This window comes from Terrapene carolina, unplaced genomic scaffold, assembly GCF_002925995.2.
Source record: "Terrapene carolina triunguis isolate 2854851 unplaced genomic scaffold, T_m_triunguis-2.0 Scaffold236, whole genome shotgun sequence".
Classification (NCBI taxonomy): Eukaryota; Metazoa; Chordata; order Testudines; family Emydidae; genus Terrapene; species Terrapene triunguis.
The window spans coordinates 11,468,228-11,486,332 of NW_020664587.1; the positions used below are offsets into that span (position 1 = coordinate 11,468,228).

At 55.9% G+C, this 18,105-nt stretch overlaps 1 protein-coding gene across 5 annotated transcripts in view; it reads right to left on the reverse strand.

Annotated features, from left to right (window-relative positions):
- Positions 1-8,138, reverse strand: part of LOC112108409 (protein FAM49A-like) — a 38,881-nt gene extending 30,743 nt beyond the window's left edge. For 4 of the 5 annotated variants that reach the window (XM_024202525.3, XM_024202528.3, XM_024202527.3 and 1 more), the window contains exon 1: positions 8,013-8,137. The gene's annotated coding sequence lies outside the window, so the exon portion shown is untranslated. Of the gene's footprint in view, positions 1-8,012 lie in introns of all 5 variants that reach the window. The other variant, XM_024202529.2, reaches the window with a different exon arrangement.
- Between the last annotated feature and the right edge of the window lie 9,967 nt (positions 8,139-18,105).

An 18,105-nucleotide genomic window follows, 5' to 3' on the forward strand; every position in this document is an offset into this window, starting at 1 on the left:
TTTTTGCTTGGGGTGGCAAAAAACCTAGAGCCGGCCCTGCCCTAAACTCTCTGTTTGAAGCTCCGGGGGTGGGAAGGTTATTGCCCGCTCTTTTCTTCAATCCCTGAGCAAGTGACAAGCGCTCAGCTCCCGCAGAACAAGCCCAGTTTATCCCAGAAAGTGCTAGAAGAAGCCCTGAGGGTAAATCCAGGATTAGCGAAACCGGAGGTTGGTGGTGTGTGCAGACTGCCTGCTGGATGGCTTTGGAGCGTGGGTAAGGGTGTGGTGGGACTAGTGCCTTCTCCGCAGAGGGGTTTTTTTTTTATACATATGGATTATTTCTTATTTCTCTGTTTAAAAGAAAAAATACAAACCTCATACCGCTTCATTAAATAAGCCAGAAGCCCAGAACGAATCCCCAACCCTTCCTGCTCCAGTGCCCTGCTGACACCGAGGTGAATTCCCCAGCTGGAATCTCTCTGCGCGGCTCCGGTGGCTTGCAGGGATCTTGCAGTGTGGGAGCTGTAGGGGTCGGGCTGGGCTGCTGCTAAGTGCCCGAGCAATTGTCAGAAGGGGCAGGGCTAACTCCGTTCTCTGCCTCAGTGAGAGCACCTGGGCCTGCCAAGCTGTTACCGAGTTTATGCCAGGTGCTTTGGGTGCAGCCCTGTTCTCTCTCTCTTCCCATCCCAACAGGTCCAGCTTTTAATGGGTTTTCTGTGGCAGAAGCCAGAGTTGAATAAATAACTAGCAAGGAATAATTTATGAGCCATATTCAGCCTCTTTTATCCACCATCTGATGGTGAGTCCCTCCTGCTGATTCCAGCCATGCCTCTTCCAATGGGTTTGCTTTCTGGACCAAATACAAAACAGTCCAAATTCCAGCTTCGCTGGGATTGGTAAGAAAGGTCGCATGGGATTGTTTCTCTACTCTGATTGGATCAGCAGGTGAATGGTTCTGTAGTGTATATATGTGCGTGTGCAAATTTACAATTTGGTGTCTGCAGGTACTCGTGCATTGAAATGCCCTTTCCATGGTCCACTTTTGCCAGTAAAATTGCTCAGATGTTTGCCAGCAAACGAGGAGCAAATGCAGCTAAAGCAAATCCCTTTAAAGGTTCAAACAAGCAGCCGTGGAAACACATGTCTGCAGGATCCCTCTCCCCGTTAGAGAAGCAAGGCGCGTTCTTGGACTGGATGGATTTCTCAGAAACCCAACCCAGTGCAAACCATCTATTGCTTCTGGGCGGTCAGAGTACATGACCAGAGTGGTCCCTTCTGGCCTTAAAAGCTAAGGTTGTTTTCAGCACTTTTTCCTAGTCCCCTGACCTGTGCAGTGCTGCTTTTGTTTACTGGTTTCCCTCCTGTCCGTCTTTGGGCTTGAGTGTGTCCCTCAGCACAGCGGCGAGGTGCCAGTCGTTTGAAGGGTGCTAGGGTTTGAAGGTGCAGTGAATCGGATCAGCTTGATGATCCTCTGGCAGTTCTGATTCTGTGCAGGGCTGATGAGAGGGGAGGGTAAGGGGGGGGACAATTGGACTGAGGCCTCAAGCTCAGTTGCCCCCTCAAAACGTCTGTAACTGTGGTGAAATGGGAGGGGGTTGGGCCCCCGCGTACGTGATACGCCGGCCCCCAAATTTCTCTCAATGGGCCTGTTTCTGTGGCTCTGCGGCAGGCAATTCTAGGGCAGTGCGAAGAGATGAAGAAGCAGCCAGACTGTTTTCGCCCCCCCCCTTTACTGTTGAAATGTCTCTTCAGCTTCTAGCGGGCTCTGGTCTCTCCTCAGGACATTGCTCTTGGTTGCCGTCCTTCGATCTAAGGCCACCAGACCCCCGGGCCTAGACTCCAAGGGATTTAGGCTCCGAACTGGTGGAAGTAAGGATCCTAAATACTTCTGACGGTCTGCGCCCGTGTCCGCGTGCTATGTCCCACGCACTGGTTCTGACATATGCAGGGGGATGCTGCAGGAATCCAGGCTCCAGCAAGATCCCCGATGAATAAATCACAGTTTAAAAGGCGAAGGTGAGGGGGAAGAATGATCTCCTCTCTCTAACGGCCCTTCCACGCCACAGAGCAATTACTCCCCCTTGAATGATTTTAGGCCCAGTCAGTCTCTCCCGCAAGGCTCTGGAAGGAAAGGGGGGCTCACTCGCTCTCCAGAGCCGGTATACAATCCCCTCTGGCTCGGCTCTGCCTGCAGTGGTGGGGGCTACTGCCACCAGAGGGGGGTTAGCGGGTTCATTGTCTCTTCTGAGAGTTCAGTCAGGCCGCCTCCAAAATGTCTGAGGTGGGAACTGAAGGAGATTAAAGCTGGGAAGGCAGGGAGCTGGGGGGGAACAGGGGAGAGGGAAGATTCACCACAGTATTTGATCCCTCAAGCACCGAAAACCCCATGTCTTTTCCAGCGGAGTGTTGCAAGCTCAGACAACCGACCTCAGCAAGGGTAGCTGAGAAGCTGTGTCCTGACCGAGTGAAGTTCGTGGGGGAAGGTCAGCCGGGCTGCAGCTCCAAACTCCACTCCAGATGCCAAGTGCCCGGGGACGGCCGCAGAATAGGGCAAGTAGGCAGGAGAGCGCAGATAGGGCTGTCCGAAGCTGCTCTGAGCCCTCCCGCCATCCGTCCCCTGTTACCTTCAAAGGCTGTCTCTGCGTCTGCTCTGTTGTCTGCCTTTGGGTCTCTGCGACATCCCAGAACCCTCCTGGCTGGCCGTCTCCTTTTGAAGCAGCCAGCGCTAGGTTCTGGGCCCGGCAGGGGAGCCGAGGCTCCAGCTGCAGATGACAGAGCAGAAACCAGGAGGAAGGAGTGACCTATGGAGGGGACGGAGCTGGGTGTCTGGGAGGGGCAGGAGGGGTCAGCCTGCTCCTCTTATGGGTGGTAGGAGTGTCCCTGAGGGTAGTGGCGGGGGGCATCTCTGCCTCTCGGAGAGGAGAATGAAACCCCCAAAGAGGGAGGGTTCTCGGACCCGTGGCATGCAGCTGTCAGCTGAACAGGTCTGCTCTGCCCTGCCCACTAGGTGCTGCTCCCTGTAGGGGATATAATACCGGGATGGGAGTGAATTGCTCAGCCAGGTACACAGTGTGCAGAGGACACCGTAGCAGGAAAAGGGCATTGAGCGGAGGCGTTGCCATGTGCGGGGAACGCTTCTTCCAGGAATCAGAGTTGGGAGCCAGGACTCCTGGGTTCTGTTCCTGGCTCTGCCACTGACTTGCTGTGTGAGCTCAGCCCAGTCACTTAATTTCTCTGTACCTCCATTTCCTCAGCTGTAAAATGGGGATGACAATACTTACTGAGGGGTGCCTCTCACAAGACTGCTGGGAGGTGTAATTAATTCATCCTTGCTAAGCACTTTGAGGCCCTCAAGGGAACGGTAAGTAACACAAGCACCAGGCATTGGTAATTAGCTACAGAACTGCGTTATTTGGTCACTTATTTTCAGAGTCATGAGCTAGATCTCACGAGTGTCCCACGGTTTGTACTGCTGGCTGATCACCAGTGTGATGAACTGAAAACCTACCTCCCGGGGTGGTGGGGGAACCTGCTGGACCAGCCAGTGCCCTTCTCTGTTGGGAGAGCCTCTGATGTACCTTCGGTCTACAGAAAGGGGCTACCTGCGTGGGGTCACGTGACTCCCCATTCCCCTTTGCACTGAGCACATCTTTCTACCGGACGCCTCTGGGGCCCTGTGTTAGTGAAGGAAGAACAGGGCAGAGATGCCCTCAGTACGGGGGCCGGTCGGCACAGCAAACAGCACCCAGGCTTGGCTCGCGGCAGACTGAGGATGCAGGAGCGGAACTCCCCAGAAGAAGAGAGAACTGGAGAGAGGGGGACGGGGAGGGGAGGGGAGAGCAGATGGGGGGGTAGGTGCGAGAGAAGGGAAGTGGGGGAGGAGACAGTGGGGAGGCGAAAGAGGAGAAAACCACAGAACCAGGGGCTGCGGAAGGAAGACGGTAGGAGCAGCATGACAAGTGGGATGCGGGGGACGTTCTCCAAGGGGTGAGTGGGGCAGCTGCTGCAGGGAGAACGCACTCCTGTTCTGGCTGAGTTTCCAAATGCATCCTGTACAACCCCGCCCCCCCACCCCCAGGCGCTTCACTCCAGCAGCCGGCTCACCCCCGCCCTTGGGATCCAGCAGCGAGGAAGCCGGCGCTGCTGCTGGTTTCGCAGGGTCGACGCTCGCGTGGCACGAAGGGGCGAAGGGAGGCGGCTCAGGCTTTCAGCCTCCATTCTGTGCCGCTCCCGCCTCACACGGAGGCCCCGGGAACCGAGGGTTTTGTCTCTGAGATGAAACGTTTTAAATCAACACATGAATATTTCATGCCGATTTGGGGCAGGTAAGGCGGTTTAAAGGGATGAGGAGACGCACAGACCTGCCCTTCACTAACCACGCTGCGGCTTGTCTTCGCAGGGCTTTCCAGGGAGCTAAGCAATGCAGGCCCGAGCCGCTGGGCTCAGATATAGGGACTGGTTCAAAGGTGTCTGGGGGCAGCATACAACGGACAAAGCTGAGTGAAGACGGAATGAAGGCGGTGCACCGGTGGTGGGGGTCAGAGCAGGCCAGTGCGGCCCCAGCAGAGCCGTACGAACGGAAGGCAGAGCACGGGAATGTCAGTGCGGCCCCAAGACGCGGTGCTAATTCCAGGGCACTAGTGACTGCAGAGGAGGGTCAGTGGACAGTGGAGAGCCCCAATCCAAGAGCCGGATGAATCAGAGGAGCTCTGCTCTAGCAGCGTATGGACTCGACAGGACCAGCCCAAAGGCAATATCGACTTGGCCCAGGCGCAGTCCGAGATCCTAGCCTTTGTGCATGTGAATTTAGTGCTGGTGAAAGGGGCTAGGCTGGCAGCCCCAGTCTGCAGCATGGGAGTTTCCACTGGACGCATCACGGAGCTGGTCTGCTCACGTGTCTCATCCGGTCAAAGCAGGGATGGGACTAGAACTACCGGGATCTGGAATGGGCCAGGATCTAGGACAGACTGCATGGGGATCAGGACAAGGGCAGTATAATGATGCCAGAAAAACAGCGATAGCACGGACTGGAGGTGTCCGTGCTCCATGGAGTATAGTCGAGGCCAGCGCTATGCTGCCCAGTAAACACCTGCTTTCCCTGTCTGCTCCCTTCAGTGCCCTGAATGTGTCTGACGGGAGCTGCATACAAATATGGGGGAGGGGAACTGCCCAGCTTAGGGAAGGCTATGGCTGTGGGGGTGAGTGGGGAAGACCTATCTCCCGTTCCCCAAGGGGCTGTTCTGAGTAAGATCCTGAAGATGGAGGCATTTGGGGTATAATTCCCCTTCGAAGGGAAGCAGTGGGAGCCAACTGAGTTTGGAGATGTTTTCTCCAGCCCCGCGCCCCGCAATGCTCCAGGACCCAGGGAGCGCAGAGATGACAGAAGAGCAGATGCAAAGGATTTCAGTTTTTCAAGAGCCCCCTGGGAGCTGCTGGTGGTGCTCCCCTGTCCTCCCCACCCTCCGTGCACCTGTGAGCTCCAGGGGGTGGGGCAGGGCATCCCAGCTGTACAAGTGAAGAGTGTGTGTGACCCTGGGAGTGCAAAGAAGCCAGCTTGGCAGAGGAGCCGGGAGGGCAGCCTGTGAGCGACCCCCTGGCAGAGACAGAGTAAGCCCGTTACACATCAGATTGGAAGCAATTGCTAGACAGGCCACTTGGAACACAGCTGCCCTCCTTCCCTCTCCATCCCAACATGCCGTCCCGTCCCTGGTCAGCCCCACTCCCTCCAGAACGGCTCGGGGAAATGGAGGCACTCCAGTGGATCCCTGCAAGCCACAGGGGCCTGGAGTCTACTGGGCTCGCCCCACTTCTCTAGAGCAGCCATTGCTCACCCTAGCTGGCGTTCTGGGAGCTGCTGCTGGAAACCCTAATGCTGCCACCCCCGGCTACCTCCAACATTGCCTCGCCTAGGACCAGCCTCTGCCCAGGTGAGGGGGGCAACAGCCCAGGGCTTAGTCTATAACAGGGGTGGCCAAACTGTGGCTCGCGAGCCACATGCGGCTCTTTTACCATTCAAGTGGGGCTTGCAGAGCCCCCCACGCCCTCCCATTCTTCACCTACCAGACTGGGGGCGGGGAGATCAGGATCTCTGCCTTGCAGCAGGGTGGTGTGGTAGGGGCTTCTGCCCAGCCGTGGAGGGGGGTCTTGGGGCTTCAGCCCTGCGGGGAACACCTGCCAGGGTTCAGGGCTTCAGCAGGAGCAGGGCTGAAGCCCCAACCCCCGGCTCCCAGCAAGTGTGCCTCGCTCTCGAACTTCTGAAGATTGTCGTAGGTGGCTCAGAGGGCCAGTAAGTTTGGCCACCCCGGTCTAGAATATTCCATCAAAGCCCCCTGATGTGGATGGATGGACCCTCCTTTCCTGGCTATCTTCATGTTCATTCATTTCTGGTCTGCACATCCTCCACCCTGGACTGACCCCCCTGTCCCAAGGCTGGTGAGCACTGCTCCCTCAGTGGACCACCTCTGTCTGAAGAAACCCCTCTGGTGGGATGGGCCAGAAATGCAGCTATGTCCTTGTCCTTTAGGGACCCTGACTTATTTGCGTGTAGTTTTGGTCTGTGTTGCTTCATTGCTGATGCTCAGGGGAAGTGGTGCATTGAGCCTGAAAGCCTGCATCATTGAATTTGAATCTGACTCCCCTGTACCAAGCCAGCAAGCTAAGCCACGGAGGATACCTAGGTACCAGAATGTGGCGCATTCCCACCACACACAGCACAGAGACGAGAATCTACAAGCCCCAAACCCACTGGAGAGGTGGAAGCTCCAAACAGCCTGATCCTCTCCTTATGCCCAATGTCCCTCCACCCAGATCCCAGCAAGGGCAGAGCTAGATTAACCCCAGGCAGGCCTCCTCCTTCCCAGGTCTTGTTTTGCAGGAGTTTAATAAACACTCCCTGGAAGGCAACCTGGGAATGAATTTCACTGCATTACCCGAAATTCTCTCACCCCTCCCAGAAGCTGCCTCCATTGTCCAATTCTCCAGGCCAGCCAGGACCCAGGCACTGGCCCAGAAGAAGGCATCACAGCAACAGCTGGAAGTCACCCTCACCAACAAGAAGCCCCTTCGATCAAGAGAAGGCAGCTACAGGCCAAACATCTCCCACCGCTTTGGGAGATGGACGCGGGGTCCTGGGAGCTGTGATCTCTGAGAGATGCCAGAAGCAGGAGGTAAGGTAACAGGGATGGGCAAGGGGCATGCCGTTCCCATGTCCCCAGGCTCACTTTGCTTGACAGCAGCACCCTGGTGGGTCTTGCCCTCCCTTGGCCAGAGCAGGCGAGAGGCCACTCTCCTACCAGCCAGGCCGCTGGTACCTCCATGCAGCCTCCTTCCCGGCCCGTCTGGGAACTTGTGGCAAAGGTCTCCGTGGACCCCCGAGGAGCCGCTCAGACCCCGGCACAGCCGGAGAGGGAGAGAGAAAGCCGGCTCCCAAACCAGGGCGCTCAGCCTGCACCTCAGTGCCAACCCGGGCAGCACGCTCGCCTCTCTCATCGCCTGCTACTGCAGGAGAATTTACCGCAGGGGAGCTGAGGCGGGAGATGCAGCGCCCAGCTGCCGGCAGCGGGGGATGCACCGACCCCCAGCTCGCGGAGCGAGACCCCCTCCTCCTCCTTGGAGGGGCCCGTTGTGTGCAGGGGGGGAGGAGGACCCAGCTTGCCTGCAAAGAGCACCGACTCCCTCCCCAGCCCCTCCGCGCGCCGTCCGTGCCTGGCATGGAGTCACCTTCAGCTCCCACCCAGCGCAGGGGCAGAGCAGCGCGAACTCCGCAGACAGGGCGGGCTGGGAGGCGGCGAGCCTGGCATCGGTAGCCGTGGGGACAGAGACACCCCCCCCGATGCAAAGAGAGTTGAGGGGCTCAGTGGAGGCAGGAGGCGGATTGTTGAATAGGGACCCGGGGAGCTGTCCTGCTGCTTTCCAGGGGAGCCCCCAACGGGCAGCGTCCTTCGGGCTCTGCAAATGCCAGATGCTCCCGGGCTCTGCACCCAACCCAGCCTTGCTGTCCCCCCCCCCACCTTGTCTCCATCCCTGGCACTCACCGCTCGCCAGCCCGGCTCTCAGGGAAAGGCAGCCGTGAGGATGGAGGCTGGATCCCAGTCTTCTGCAGAGCCCAGGAGGAGTGAGGCGCGGCTGGGGAGCTCAGCCGCCCCGGCCCCTGGGTGTGTGTGAGCCAGCGTGTGTCTCGCGGATGAAAGCAGGCTCAGTGCAGCAGCTGCTGCTATCAGTAGAAAATGCATCACAAAGACCACCATAGACCACTGCTCCCCCCCTCCCCTCCTAAGACAGCCGTGACGTCTAAAGTGCAGGGAAGCCAGGGCCGTTTAACCCTCTGCTCGCCGGACTGCCCGTGCCTCGGGTCCCGCTGCGCCCTGGAGAACCCGGCGCGGGTAGATCTCGGGTGCGGGAGCAGCAGGGCATTAGGAGCCGGGAGACCCATTTCTAAATGCTCTCCTGCCCCTTCTAGGGGTCTGCCAAGCTAGCTCACAGCTCTGTCTGCCCTACTCTTGTAGGGGGCCAGCTCTTTCTGTACAAGCCCCGGCTGTCCATTTGTCTGGCAACGGATCTAGTGGCCGGAGCACTAGCCTGGGAGCCAGGCGTTCTCCTCTCAGCTCTGCCCCTGATCTGCTGCTGCCTCAGGCCAGGGGAGGCATGTCATCTCGGTGCCTCTGTTTCCCCTCTCGCCATGGGCCGATCCATTGTAAGGGTGCCAGGGTAGAGGCTGCCTCTCACTCTGTGCCTAGTGCAATGGGGTTCTCATCCACTGGAGCCCTGGGCTCTACTCTGACATAGACCCCGATAATCCCACTCACCACTAGAATATGAGCAAGCCCATGTGGCGAGCAGGCTATTTACCACTTGTCCCCAGGGCTCCCTCTTAGCCAGATGTGCAGGTGCTGAGGGTGCTGCCACCCCCCCCTCCCCCCGGCTTGAAGTGGTTCCCATCATATCCAGGGTTTACAGTTTGTTTCAGTGGCTTTCAGCACCCCCACCTCAGCACCAATTGTTCCAGCCCCCATGTTCTTAGCCAGCCTGCCCTGGTTGCTGGATCTGTTCTGCGCCTGGCAGGTGACGGGTTATGCAGCTCGTGTGGCGCTGGGCTAAGAGTGGCTGGCTGTGAAATGATCACAAGGGAAGGTTGGCGCGGCACACTGGGGGAAGGCGAGAAAGGCCCCTCGCCATCGGGCAGGGTGGGCCAAGGAAAAAGGCTGAGAAGCTGGACTATGGTGGAAGGGAGCCTCCCTTCAGAAGATGGGAGGACAGGAGACAATGGCAACGTTCAAAGGATGAGATCTGCCGGGCGCTTGCACTGACTCCCAAGGGCGGTGGTTGAGGCACCGTCCCGGCAGGGATGCTGGAGTGGATTAGATAAGATATTATCCGGAATGACGGGGGTGGCCTTGCTTCATGGATGAAGCCGGGGGTCCCTTTCGGGCCGATTGCACCCCTGCAACTATGGACCTGCCCACTCTGGCAGAGGCCTCAGAGTTGGGTTTGAAGGAACCTCCCTGCCTTTCCCCTTGCCACCAGGCCCTAACATCTCCCCCACGCTTCCTACATCTCTGTGAAAACTTCCTCTCCTAGCAATCTGACAAGTCCCGACTCCCAGCCCAGAACCCGGCTCGTATGCCGCAAACCCACCTCCTTCCTCCTCCACTAGCATTCTCCTCTCCACCCGCCTGCCTCTTGCTACTCGCCCTCCAAAGCATTGCCCTCGCACCATTTCCAGCCCTCTCTGTCTACAGCCGCTAGTCCCAATCCATCTCCCCCCACGTCTCTCCTTTGGCTTTCTCTTCGACGTGCAGTGAGGTAGCCGACGTGATGCAGTCGTATGACAGAGGAGGATCTTGCAGGCCCAGCTGTTTTCAGGGAGGCAACCCAGCCCTGTGTCAGCACCGCAGCCCTCGTGGTTCCTAGCCGCTGGGCTGTAACACAGTCATGTCTCGGCTCTGTAGGTTTCCAGATGTTGTGCTGTGAAACCATGGAACTAATGCAGTCTCAGGGTTGGAAGTTTTCCCAGCTGTTCAGCTTGGCACGGCCATTCTGCAAACGTAAGAACTAAGGCAGTGAGGTCGCCAGAAATATGGTACGTTTTCCGGATGGGCTATTGTTCTCAGACCTCACGATGCCCTCTTATGGCAGGACTGTCCAGAAAGGGAAGCTGGGCTGAGTGGGGCACGTCCTGTTTGCTCCCGGGCCTGATTCGGCTGCACCAGATTCCTCCCCCCAGGAATGTGGCCCAGGTGATTCTGATCAACTCTGACAAGCCGGCATCATTCCACGCTCTGCCTCTGAACCCGGCCAGCGATGCGTGCGGGCGCGCCAGCCCCGACGGCAAAAGGAGACAGGAAATACTCTCCGGGTCCTTCGCCCTGAGGGGTTCACATCAGGGGACAGGGCAGCCGACTGAATCCAAGCAAGAGCCGGGCCAACAGGGTTCCCGCAAATTGACCTTAGGATCTCCCTAGGCAGGGAGCATGAGAGAGGGGCCATGCTGGGTAGATTCATCCGTCGGGCGGGAGAGCTGGGGTGAGGGACAGAAGTGCCCGAGGGCCTCGTGCACCCCACATTGTGCTCACATGGCACTGGGGAAGCGTATCCGCGCTCTGTACCCAGCCTCTTCCAATCACACCGGAGGAGCAGACAGAGACTGGCTGGCCGGTGTGTCCCTCACAGATTCACCCACCAGTGGGAGCTCAAATCTCCTTGTATTTCCATGGAGACAGCCAATCACCTCTTGCTGGACAGGCCCCTCATTCATCACGGCTCCAGCCATCGAGGTGGTGGGAGACACAAAACAAATTGCTGCTCATCATCACTTTCACCGTGTGGGGAGTGGGAGAGTCCCATGAGACTGGGACAAAGAAGAGGGAATGCTCCTCCCAGGGGCAGGGCATTGCTTCTGGAGAGCAGTGGGGTGCAGCTTCCCAGAGCCTAGAAAGCCTAGGGCTGTTGTTAGGGGTCGAGGTGGTTAGGAGCATGGGTGTTTTGCATTGCTATACACTACAGCATAGAAGGAAAAGGGGTTGCTGGGGATCTGTGACTATACAGCTCACGGTATTTGGCTACGCAGAATATGAGGCTATCCTAGCACTATATTTAGCTGCACAGACTATATGGAGATGTATATGTTTGTGATGTATATGTGGCTATGCACAGTATAAGGAGGAGCGGTTGTGGCTATGCAGAATGGACTGCAAGAAGGGTGTAGCTGGAGGATCGATGTGGCTTTCCAGAATATAAGACCAGGTGCTGTTGGGGGTGCGGATGACTATATAGTGTTAAAATGGGTGTAGCTGGGGATCTGTGTGGCTGTACAGATAAGACCAAGTGTACTGGGAGGTGACTATACAACGTACTGTAATAAGTGTGTAGCTGGGGGAATCTGCAGCTATACAGTTCAGATGAACAGGTAGGTGGAGGTTCAGGGGCTAGACAGAGTAGTAGAATAAGTTTAGATGGGCTTCCCTGTTCCAGCTCCCATTGACCTCAGGGGAGTTTTGCCTCCGATGTGCTAGGGATCAGCATCGGGCCGGTGGACATGGGAGGGTGATTAATGGAATTATGACTTAATAATTTTTCCTGCACTTGGCTCATGCTGGAAAGAGTTCCTGTTCTTTTATCAGAGGGTACGTTATAGACTGGTTGTGTCGCCAACGGGTTTTGTAAAATGACAAGCTGTTCTGGAGGGAGAAGCAGGGCTGTATCCATTACTAGGTGTGTCTCCTTAAGGCTACTGAGAATACAGTGGAGAGTGTCTGAACAATAAGGGATTGGCTTCCACATGCCACGGTTCAGGGATGAAGAGTTCAGCCACGTCTGGAGCCAAAGGTGAACAACATCCATCTTCACTGAGTCCAACCTGAGCTGTTTGTTGGCTGGGAGTGTTTCCTAGGACAGGGGTTAGCCGTGAGCCCTGGGAAAGGGCTGCATTCCCTTCCAGGATAGACAGGGACGGTGGAGCCTTGTTCCTGTCCTAAGTTACGTCTGACATTACAGGAAGGATTCAGATTCAGAAACTGGTTCAGGAGAAGCCCTGGGCTTCAAAGGAAAAAGAACCTCTCCCATTTCTAGAACCCACCAGGTACTCATGTTCTCATGGTATTTGGACACCAGAGCCTCTGTGACTGGCAGCAGAAATGCTGAAAACCTGCCTTTTTCTCATGAGGTTTCCAGCCCAGCTAGTTGGTTCAGATACTGGGCTAAGACTCAGTGATCATCCAAACTCCTGGGTGGTGAACTGAACTCTGAACTGATTAAGGTTCACCCATCTACTTCAGTCCTCCGGGCCTCCCCTTCCTCCTCTCCGTAATACTCTTTCTTCCCTTTTCCTTTCCCTCTCCCCCTCTGCCAAGGTGGCCTGCCCCTCAGAGTACATGTGAAGATGTGCTCTCATGCCTGGTCTCAGGACCTATCCTCGTGAAGAAGACAAGCACTCAGCCTCCCCACCAGCATTGTGGCAGTTACCATAAAAACCACACTGGGAGAGCATCTGGGAACTGGGAAAGCAGAGCCATATTAATTCCTGAACTCTGACCTGGCCAACCCCTGATGTGAGGATGTGCAGGCTACTCAAGGGTCAGGCTTTTACATGGGGCAATGAATGGCTCATGGAATAGCAGGGGAAATGGACAAACCATTAGAACAGGCCATCAAACTTGGACCATTGTTCAAAGCTGTAAGTCAGAGTTTGGGTCAGTCTTGCCAAGGCTATGGCTTTGGTCTTCCCCGCATTGCATTTTGGCCCAACAGAATTGCCTCTTCTTATTAAAGAGTTTGAAGCTAAACGCTCATCTTATTACTGACAGAGAGCCAACCCCTCCAGCTGTGACTTCCGTGGGCAGGTTGCCTTGATTTCCCAATAGGGTTTTTTCCCATAAGGGTGCCGATGGGACTTAAGAATAGGAAGCGGCAATGTCTCCTAGGGTAGGGGAGGATGGGTTATTCTCAGAACATGATCATTCATGAAGGGGAACTCTGCGAGACCAGGCTTGAAGGTTCATTACATGACTCTCATCCTCTCTGGAGAGTGCTGACCCTTTGGGGCTGTTCTACAGGGGAAAGGGCTGTCAGGGAAGAGTCATGAGGGAAGGGTTACTCCGTGGACAGTAGAATTCAGGTCTCTTCCTTAGCAAGCAGCAGCAGATCCTACATTCCTGCTGCATCCAATAGTCCTAGGTATTTCCTTTGAACATGTGCACGAAAACCACTGGAAGGTCTTCGGGTACATCTACCCTGCAAAAGAAACCCCCAACAACCCGCAGCAGTGAGTCTCAGAGCCTGGATTGACTGACTCGGGCTTGCAGGGCTCACGCTACGGGGCTGAAAATAGCCATGTAGATGTTCCCGCTTGGGCCGGAACTTGAGCTCTGCCTCCCCGCCAGGTTTCAGAGCCTGAGTGGGAACAAAACCAGCTATTTTTAGCCCCGGAGTGCAAGCCTGAGTCAGCTGACCTGGGCTCTGAGACTCGTTGCCACAGGTTTGTTTTGCAGTGTAGACGTACCCTTTGAGGTCTCCATGCTATTGATTTCTGAACTAGAACAAGGTTTGTTCATTCTCTGCGAGGGGTCCCGGCACAGCCCACAGACCAAGCGGGGCCCAAGGCGTAACCCACAATACTCGCTGCCATCATCCCCATCTTTGTTAGAGCGGCTGGGTCCAGGACTCATCGGAGATGTCAGGCCCGAGCATGCAGTGCTTGATCTTGAGTGGAGGCCAGTGGAAGGTGTTGTAAAAGTGTGTAGTGTTACTAGTATTCAATGCACCAACCGTCCCTGACTATCAGTATCTTGCTTAGCTCCAAAACTCCATCTCCAGTTCACATCAGGGATACTGAGCATACCTGCTGAATGGTCCAATGGTTAGGGCACTGCATTACGATTCATGCGACCTGGGTCCTATTCCTGGTTTTGCCACTAGCCTGCACTTGGGCTAGTCCTTTCTCCGCTCTGTGACCCTTTGTCTTGTCTATTAAGATTTGTAAGATTTTGGGGGCAGGGACTGTCTCTCACCATGTGTCTGTGCAACTCCTTGCACAGTAGGGCCCCGATCTCAGTTGTGGCCCCTACATGGTACTGTAATAGAAATAATAAATCCTTATTGCGTCCGTAGTGAATTTGGCCCATCATCTCTACATTGAACAACTTGCTTCCAATCTTAACCTCTTTAGCTTCCTTTGAGACTGACTGGCTGGTCCTGACACCTGCTCAAATCAGACACAGTCCATGTCACCGGGCTTGGAGTGGGACCTGGTGGGAAAAGAACATTCACATTTGGTCCATTAATGTTGTTTGGAGTTGATCAAGGGTTGGCTGGCTCCACTTGTCTCATCCTTGCTGTATCTGATTAACGTGGTTGCAGTTTTCCTAGCTGTACCGTGCTGAATGCCTTCTTGTTCCCGTCTTTGTCTGTGCACATGTTCTAATGAAATACCTTGGGCCATTCGATGCAGCAGCATGTAGCATCCACTGCTGTTTGCCAAGGCAGAGATCTGAATTCGGGGAGTAACCCTTCCTGAATGACTTCCCTGGCACTTTCTCCGTGTAGAGCTGCCCCAGAGTCAGCACCCTCCAGAGCAGGAGGAAGGCCAAATAATCAACTTACAAACCTGTTCTTGCAGAGTCCCCCCATCATGGCTAATGGTGTTGTTTTAACGCCCCAGCTCATGCAAGGTGGCTCTTTGGTGGGCTTGACCCAGGTAAGGCAGGTTCTAACCCTGGGCCTTGGGAGGACATACGGAGGAGGAGGAGATTGCCTCTTGCTTGTGAACTAGCTGATTGTGCATAGCAAAGCTGCACAGTGACACAGAAAACTGTCCACCAGGGACCACCCCCACCTCTGATGTTGCAGCTGAGAACAGCTCGTCTCTCTCTCTCTCTCTCCCATATATGGTCATAACTGCACTGAGCGAAGCCGTGTCAAAGCCGCGTTTGTGTGCAATGTATGCAGCCTATCAGGAATCCGGCTCCAAGGAAATCAGGTCAGAGCCTGGCAGGGCATTTACCAGTGAACGACCCCATGCTGGGGTATCAGCACTCCCGGCTAACCCCGGTACGCGAGCCTCACCCCTCGCCTTCTGTGCTGGGACAGAGGTGCAGGGGTGCTCACTTAAACATATACTCGGCAGAGGAAAAAGGACCAGTTCAAGGAATAAATTGCCTGGACCAGATGGGACTCTGCCAAGACCATTTAAAAGGAAACCCTGATCCAGGGGACAGGCCAATGAAAAGGAATAAACTTCCAGGGTATCAAGTTAAAAAAAAAAATCAATGTTCTAATAAAGAAGCCTCCCCAAATTAGTAATACACACACATATAGGTTCTCCGTCAGCCACCTGACCCTGTAGGTTACATATGTGAGAGGAACAGGGTCAGCTCCTCGGCTGCTGGAAATCAACTTCAATGGAGCTGTGCTGATCTACACTCGTGGAGAATCTGGCCCATAGGTGTCCTCCAAGAATCCCATTTTGATGCACCGAAGTGATTTGGAGTTTTCTTCCCTGTATCAATTTTCTCCCTTGTGCTTTATCCCGGGATAGCACCCTCCCCCCTCCTTGAGTTTGGCCCCCTAAGGGTCAGTTAGGAAGCTGCCTGTCTTGTCTCCCTGGCTGCGCTGTGTTCTGGATCACAGGGAAGTCAAGATTCTCATTGTTTCATCATCTGAGTCTCTCTCTGCCCCCCTTTCTCTGCTGATTTTCTTCTCAGGAACCCATTTTGCTCCTACTTCTGCATTCCCTCAAAACAGTCAGTCAAAAAGCCAGCCTGGCGGGAGGGGCAGGTGGGAGGCTAGAGGTGTCCAGGAGGCTCTGTGCACTGGAGCGGAGGAGCATGAGTTTGTTGTGTTTGGAAAGAGTGTCTTGTACGCATGCCTGAGCGCTTGTGGACGTGCCGGAGGGGTTTCTGATTGAAGTGCCAAATAGCAATGCACTGGTTGTAGATGTTTGAGAATGCAGTGAAATCTGTGCTGTGGAGGGGTGAGGTGGCTTGCTGGCGTGTGCATGCATTGGTTGTGGACTTGGGAGGGCGCCTGGTTGCAATGGTGTGTGTGTGTGCGCGTGTGCGTGGTGTTGTGAGAGTGTGGCGGCATCGTGTGTGCTTAGAGGTGCATGCATGGTTGTGTGTGTGTTTGCATGTGCACGGCATGGCGGGTGCTCGGGTGTTTGTGTGCAGGGGAGGTACGTGGGCACTGGTGCCAAAGCGCCGCTCCCTAGCAGGGAATGGGTTCCTCCATCTGGGCATTCGTTCTTTATTGATTCGCTACCCCACCCCGCCTGGGATGGTCCCAGGTAATTTCCCATGAGGGCGATGCTCTCTGCCTTCTGTGACAATAACTGTCCTCTAACCACATCCCGAGCTGCATCACACAGAAGCTGCAGAAGAGTAACCGGCTGAGAGAGAAGGGGCTGCAAAGGGATTGCAGGGACAGCGGAAGCAGGGAAGAAGGGAGAGGGCCGATGGGCTTGTAACAGAGGGAGAGAGGAAATGAAGTGGGGGGTGAGGGGCTGCAGGCCTGAGGGGAAGGTGGAGGTACCGACAGAGCCAGAGAACGAAGCAGCAGCTGGTGCAGGCAGTGATGCAGAAGAAATGCTCATTGGTCCAGTAGCCTGAGACGACACATTGTGTGTGATGTGGGTGTGACGAAGTGGGGGGTTTTCTTGTTTTCTGTGGGGTTTCAATGGTTTGCATGCGGAGGGAGTGGGACTCAGTTTCCCTGGGTGTTACTGGTTTAACGAGGTGAGGGGAGAGGGAGTGTGTTTTGCAGAGGACCGGAGAGAGGACGTGGGGACCCAGCCGGTGGCCGGGAGGATGGATACCCCAGCGACCGGTGACCTGGCGACCTGGTGACCCAGAGGCCCAGCTGAGGAGACACAGCCGGTTCTGGCCAGTGGGAGGACAATGGGCTGCAGAGTGAGGACCCAGTGACCTAACCAGCCGGTTCCAGCCAGAGGAGAGAAGCAGGAGAGGAGGCCCCGGTTTACAACCCTGTTTACCTGGAGAGAAGACAATGGACAGAGGCGGGGCCTGGGGCCGGGGATCTCGGATGCCCAGCGGTGAGCAGGGGGGCTCTGGGCTGGAGAGGGGAAGCAGGCAGAGCCCACCTGGATGCAGAGAGACTGGGATGTGCTGGGCTGAGGGAGGCCAGGCCTAAGGGTCAGAGAGTTTCCTGTGCTGTGTTCAACTCTCAATAAACCCTCCTGTTTCATGCTGGCTGAGAGTCACTCCGGTCTAGAGAACAGGGTGGCATCAACCCCTTCGGGGGTGGAGGCCCCGGGGGTCCAGAGCGAGTGGATTCCCTGAGGGGGCCCACGGCAGAGATAGACGTGCTAAGGCTCAGAGAGGTGCGGATGCAGGAGGTGGAGGGGCCGGACCCCGAGAGAGAGTGGACCCTCAAAAAGGGCTGTCTCACTAAAAGGGGCACCCCCCACGGACCGCACGGGGCCAAGAGTGGGCACGATCTGTGAGTCCGTGACAGTGGGAATAGTCATGTTGCCAACCTGCACATAGGAAAGTGCTCCAGTCCCTTATCCCCATCCCATCCCTTGGCTGAGATGGGACAGGGCCGAGCGGAGATCCGGACGAGGTCCTCCCAATCCTTTCCGAAAGGCAGGCTGGAGCCTCCCCATCTTCCCTCCAAGCACCCCGGTCGGGGAAGGCCCAGACGGCTGTGAAGCTGCTGAAACAGCACAGGGTACTGCACAAACGAGATCTAAAGAGCGTGGCGAAGAGGCCGGGACTTCCTTGGAATCAGGTTAGGTTACGCTGCACCTTGCGGAGCCTTTGCCAGGAGAGGGGCTTTCCCTGACCCCCCCCAACGACAGGTGTTTAGCCTCAAGGACGCACCTCCAGGGGAACTGTGCTAGTCACAGGACTGGACCCAGTCTTTGCTTGGCAGAGGCCGAGGACTGGAGCAGCAGAGGGGTTGCAGGTCAGGATTGAGGGGCAAAAGCTTACACAATTCCTGCCTGATTTGAGTTTGGCACCAGCCAACGCTATTAGCCCCTTGTTTTCCTCAGCGCTAAATTCACTCGCATTTAAAAACAGAGGCACCCGCTTCTTACTTTCTTGTCCTGGACCGCCGTGTGCTGTTGCTTCATGCTGTTAAAGAGCACCCTGTTCCACCTCAGAAGTGGCTCCT